At 36.1% G+C, this 6,526-nt stretch overlaps 1 pseudogene; it reads left to right on the top strand.

The window, feature by feature from the left end:
- Nucleotides 1–2,454: 2,454 nt before the first annotated feature.
- Nucleotides 2,455–5,741, top strand: LOC112921952 (protein SET-like; annotated as a pseudogene).
- The last annotated feature ends 785 nt before the right edge of the window (nucleotides 5,742–6,526 follow it).

Below are 6,526 nucleotides of genomic sequence, written 5' to 3'. Positions count from 1 at the left end.
GCATTTAAAAGATGTATACCCTTCACTTTCAAGTCCTTTAGAAATCTAAAATATGACTTTCTATGGTTTGTGGCTCCATATTTCTTTATTGCCAATGTGAACAAATCCATATGCTTTGATTCAAACAGGTAATAAATTCCCCTTATTTGGAAAAATGATGTTTATTCTTGTCTTCTCACCCTTAGCAGGTGGTTTCATTTTACTGTACTTCAGAGTTATAATTTCATGCTTATTAAAAACATTTATTATGATCTCCATAGCTGAATGAAACTTTTATTTTATTAAATTATTTACCAAAAAAATCTGTTATTTTAAAAAATTTATTTCCTTTGAGTGTTCTGAGAAGCGTGGTATTATGCAGTTTTTAAGTAGGTATCAATTGGTTACTTATATGGCTGTTTCTTTAAGGCTTATGTATATTGTCTATTATATGCTATACAACATTGTGAAAGTAAATTTAAGGTATGTTTTACATAGTTTATTTTTTGGAGAAAATTGTCCAAGTGATTTATGAAATTAAGCATTCTCTCAACATTAATTTATTCAGAACATTACCAAATGTCTTTTGAACCTATAATGCGGTAGATATTACTTTAGATTACACTGGCTAATGAAACACTTGGCTTTATAGAACTTTTATTTTAATGGGGAGACAAAACTTACAAACCTCAATATTAAAAAGTGCATAGTACTTTCAAAAATGATGAGTACAATGGGGAAAAATAAAAATTAGATCAGTGTGAGAAAAATCAAGATTGGTAGGCAGGGAAGGCAAGTTAAAATTTTGAATAGGAAGATCAGGGTAGTTCCAATGAAGATGACAATTGAGCAAAGGTGTAAAAAGGTGACGGATTTGGCCAGAGCTCTCAGCAATAAGGTCACTGCAGACAAAGAGATTGGCTATCTCAAAGGCCAAAGGTTGGATCATGCCCTGGCAGATCTGAGGAATAGCAAGGAGGCCACCGTGCATGACTGAAGAGTCGCAGGGAGAGAGGTCACACAGGTTAAATGAGTGACCAGATCATGTGGCTTAGATGTCATTGTAAAACTCTGGCTTTTATATTTGAAAACTTACTGTGTGATAGAATTTCTGCTAATAACTGAGAGTTCAAATGTCCATAAGCTCCAAGGATACTTATTCTAGTAAGATAGGATAAGAAAAAGAGTTCATGTTTCCATATGGTGTAACAAATACTAGGAGATCCAAGTGTAGGAAGTTATGGGAGAACAGAGGGGGCCCCAAAATCAGACTAATATATTCAGCAACTTTCTGTGACTACACATCAGTTTGTATTTGCTAGATTTTTATAGTAATGGAATCATAAAGTTTATGCTTTGCCTGACTTCTTTTTCTCAGCATAATTACTTCAAGAATCTCCAAATCCTAAATATCAATAGTTCGCGTTTATGCTGGGAAGTATTCTTTCATATGAACAGATCATAATTTGTCATTACTCTGTTGATGGACATTTGCAAAGCTGCCAATTCTTAAAAATAAAGTTGCTATGAAATCCATGTACAAGTTCTTGTATGAACATAGGATTTGTTTCTCTCGGGCAAATGCCTGGGAGTAAAATGACTAGTTCATGTAACTGGAACATGTTTTATGTGCTCTTAACATTTTAGATTTCCTGTTGCTTCACAGCCTAGCTCAGATTAGGTATAATCAGCCTTTATAATTTTAGCTATTCTAATAGATAAGTAGACATGACTCGTTATGATTATAATTTGTATCTGTTTAATGTCTAAATGTTGAGCAATTTTTCACATGCTTATAAGCTATCCATTTACCTTTGGTGACATATCTCTTCAATTATTTTCTTCACATATAAAATTGGGTATTCTATTTTGTTATTAGTATGGTTAATTTATCTTTATTTATTTTTTAATAATTTGATTAGATGTCCACTATCAGATACATGATTTGCAAATCCCTTTACTTTACAGCTTCTTGACCAAGCTTCAAAAGCTGTCTGTCAAGAAATATGCTATTTCTCTCAATCTTGATACATGGAGGTATGACTAGAACATTATCAATTTTGACCTTCTCAAAAAAAGTCATGAACTAATGTGTGTAATTGGCTGTTGTTGGAAGTGTTTTATAATATGTCATTTCTAGTTAGCTGATAATTTTGTTCAAGTCTTCTGTATCTTACTAATTTGCTGACCATTTTTCTATATAATATTGAAATAAAAGTTGAAATTTTCTGACATAATTGGCTTGTTTTTTCCGTTTCTCTTCTAAGGTGTAAGTTTTGTTTTTATTTTTTGTTTTGTTTTCCCTCATGTGCCCACAAATCTGTGATTAGGTATATAAAAGTCAAGAATTACTATACACTGATGAGTTGACCCTTTTACTCTTTTATAATTTTGAATTGATCTTTATGTCTGATGATGAAATTTACACTAAAATCTACTTTTTGCTCTCCTGGTTTTGTGGAGTTTCCTCACAGCATGTCCTCACTCATGCCTCAAACAAAGAAACCAAGGCTACCTCCTGCCCCCAAGCCAGAGGAGACATTGATCTTTCAGCATTTGTCAAAAGGAGAAAAAGAACAGCAAGAAGCAATTGAACAAATTGATGAAGTACAAAATGAAATAGACAGACTTAATGAAAAAGCAAGTGAGGAGATTTTGAAAGTAGAAGAGAAATATAACAAACTCCGCCAACCATTTTTTCAGAAGAGACCAGAATTGATCGCCAAAATCCCCAATTTTGGGGTAACAACATTTGTCAACCATCCACAAGTGTCAGCGCTGCTTGGGGAAGAGGATGAAGAGGCGCTGCATTATCTGATGAGAGTTGAGTGACAGAATTTGAAGATATTAAATTAGCTTACAGGATAGATTTTTATTTTGATGAAAACTCTTCCTTTGAAAATAAAGTTCTCTCCAAAAATTTCGTCTGAAAGAGAATGGTGATCCATCTTCAAAGTCCACTGAAATCAAATGGCAATCTGTAAAGGATTTTTTTATGTGTATATATACATGTACATATACATACATGTATATATATACATATATACATGTTTTTAATGTATATATACATATACATGTATATATACACATGTATATATAAATATACATATAGGTTTTATATATACACATATAAAGTATATATTTTAATGTATATATTTTTATGTATATATATATTTTAAAGATTTTATTTATTTATTCATGACAGACACAGAGAGAGAGAGAGAGAGGCAGAGACATAGGCAGAGGGAGAAGCAGGCTCTGTGCAGGGAGCCTGACGTGGGACTCAATCCTGTGTCTTCAGGATCACACCCCAGGCTGAAGGTGGCACCAAACCACTGGGCCACTGGGGCTGCCCTATATATACATTTTTTAAATTGAAGTTCGATTTGCCAACATATAGTATAACACCCAGTGCTCATCCCATCAAATGCCTCCCTCAGTGCCCATCACCCAGTCTCTCCATCCCCCCCACCACCTCCCTTCCACCTCCTCTTGTTTGTTTCCCAGAGTTAGGAGTCTCTCATGCTTTGTCACCCTCTCTAACTTTTCCCAACCATTTTCTCTCCTTTCTCCTATAATCCCTTTCACTATTTTTTTATATTCCTTGTATAAGTGAAACCATATAATGATTGTCCTCCAACTGACTTACTTTACTCAGCATAATACCCTCCAGTTCCATCCGCCTCAAAACAAATGGTGGGTATTCATCGTTTCTAATGGCTGAGTAATTTTCCATTGTATTACAGACTACATTTTCTTTATCCATTCATCTTTCAATGGACACCAAGGCTCCTTCCACAGTTTGGGTATTGTGAACATTGCTGCTATAAACATCGGGGTGCAGGTGTTTTGGTCTTTCACTGCATCTGTATCTTTGGGGTAAATCCCCAGCAGTGCAATTTCTGGGTCATAGGGTAGCTATATTTTCAACTCCTTGAAGAACCTCCACACAATTTTCCAGAGTGGCTATACCCGTTCACATTCCCATCAACAGTGCAAGAGGGTTCCTCTTTCCCCACATCCTCCCCAAAATTTGTTGTTTCCTGTCTTGTTAATTCGCCATTCTCACTGGTGTGAGGTGGTATCTCATTGTGGTTTTGATTTGTATTTCCCTATTAGCAAGTGATGCGGAGCATTTTCTCATGTGCTTGTTGGCCATGTGTATGTCTTCTTTGGTGAAATCTGCTCATGTCTCAGGTAGACTACATTCTCCCTCCACTACAACTTCTTCACCACAACCATCTCCCAGTCCCCTCCCTTTCTTTCTTTTTTTTTTTCTATTTTTTCCTCTTTATATGTTTTTTTTTTCTCTTCTTTTTTCTTTATTCTTCGGGGTTCTTGGCCTTTTATTTTTACTACTTCGTTTTAAAATTTGTTTTTCACTTTACTGGTCCTTTTATTTTATTGTTGTGATCTTATTTTCATTTTCTGATCTCTGACCTCGTCAGAATCATATGGGGTGAAATTTACTTAGGTAATGGTTGATATTCTTGAGTCAGCCCACTCATACAGCCATTCTGTACTGAGCAAAATGACTAGAAGGAAGAATTCACCACAAAAGAAGGAATCAGTACTTTCTGCCACAGAGTTACAGAATATGGATTACAATTCGATGTCAGAAAGCCAATTCAAAAGCACAATTATAAAGCTACTGGTGGCTCTGGAAAAAAAGCATAAAGGACTCTAAAGATTTTGTTACTGCAGAATGTAGATCTAATCAGGTCAAAATTAAAAATAAATTAAATGAGATGCAATCCAAACTGGAGGTCCTAATGACTAGGGTTAATGAGATAGAAGAAAGAGTGAGCGACATAGAAGTCAAGTTGATGGCAAGGAAGGAAGCTGAGGGAAAAAGAGAAAGACAATTAAGAGACCATAAGAAAAGGTTAAGGGAAATAAATGATAGCCTTAGAAGGAAAAGTCTACGTATAATTGGGGTTACAGAAAACACCGAGAGGGACAGAGGGACAAAACGCATATTTGAACAAATCATAGCTGAGAAGTTCCCTAATCTGGGGAAGGAAATAGGCATTCAGATCCAGGAGATATAGAGGTTCCCCTCCCCCCAAATCATTAAAAATCATTCAACACTCGACATTTAATAGTGAAACTTGCAAATTCCAAAGACAAAGAGAAAATCCTTAAAGCAGTGAGAGACAAAAGATCCTTAACTTATAAGGGGAGAATATTAGATTAACAGCAGACCTCTGCACAGAGACCTGGCAGGCCAGAAAGGGCTGGCAGGATATATTCAGGGTCCTAAATGAGAAGAACATGCAGCCAAGAATACTTTATCCAGCAAGGCTCTCATTCAGAATAGAAGAAGAGATAAAGAGCTTCCAAGGTAGGCAGAAACTGAAAGATTTGTGACCATTAAACCAGCTCTGCAAGAAATATTAAGGGGGAAAGACTTTGAGAAAACATTCAAGTCAAATGCACAATAAAGCCAGCTGGAAGAGACAGTGCAGGGAACCAGAGAGCTTCTGCACTTGGTTTACTGACTATTCTGATGCAAGTGCAGATTAGTTAGGAGAGGTCATCAACAGTGATATTTGGCCAAATCTATTGCAGTACTACTTGGTTCCCCAAATGCAAATTCCCCATATGATGAAGAAGGGGAAGGAGAAGAAGATCATGGTGATGATGATGATGATGAAGAAGGATTGGAAGATACTGATGAAGAAGGAGATGAGGATGAAGGTGAAGAAGATGAAGATGATGTTGAGGGGGAGGAAAGGGAGGAGGATGAAGAAGAAGACTAATGGAACACTGATGGATTCCAACCTTCCTTTTTAAAATTTTCTCCAGTCCCTGGTAGCAAGTTGCATCTCTTTTTTTCCCTCTTCCTCTTGTACTCATTAACCCTGTTTTTTGAAGTCTCTTTTCTCTCCCTTTATACCATGATTCTCATCTTAATTCAGGGGGAAATATCTTGAGCAGAATACAGCAGGAAAAGAATCCCTACCCTTTTCTGTTCCAAATTCATTTTTATCCTTCCTGTCTCAACAAAAACTTTATGAAATCAACACCACTGGGCTCTGTGGGAAAAAAAGGAAACCCTTCTGCACCCTTAGCTCTGCTGGAAGCTGGAGGGTACTAGGCCCCATTGTAATAGTGCATAGAATTCTAGCTTTTATCCTCCTTTCTCTCTATACTGGGCTCAGAGATTACACTGTGTCTCTATGTGAATATGGATACTCAGCATTTACCAATATGTACTTGTCTACTTTCTCTTGTTTAAAAAAAAAAAAAAGAAGACGAAAACTCAGAAATATGGGATTTAGAAGGTCAGCAAAGGGTGGGTTTGAGTCCTTTGGGTGGATTAAGTGGGCATTTTGACACCATGGCTTCTCCTTTGGCATGTTTAATGGACATCCTTGCAGTTTAAGATGACACTTTTAAAATAAAACTATCTCCTAATGATGACTTAAACCCTGCCACTCAATGGGAGAATCAGCAGAACTTGTAGGACCTTATTTGGAATTGACATTCTCTATTGTAATTTTGTTCCTGTTTATTTTTAAATTTTCTATTGTTTCACTGGAAA

The sequence above is a fragment of the Vulpes vulpes genome, chromosome 14 (genome assembly GCF_048418805.1).
Source record: "Vulpes vulpes isolate BD-2025 chromosome 14, VulVul3, whole genome shotgun sequence".
In the NCBI taxonomy this organism is placed as follows: Eukaryota; Metazoa; Chordata; class Mammalia; order Carnivora; family Canidae; genus Vulpes; species Vulpes vulpes.
Note: the sequence above shows the minus strand (reverse complement) of the source record. Positions and strands in the feature narration are given on the sequence as shown.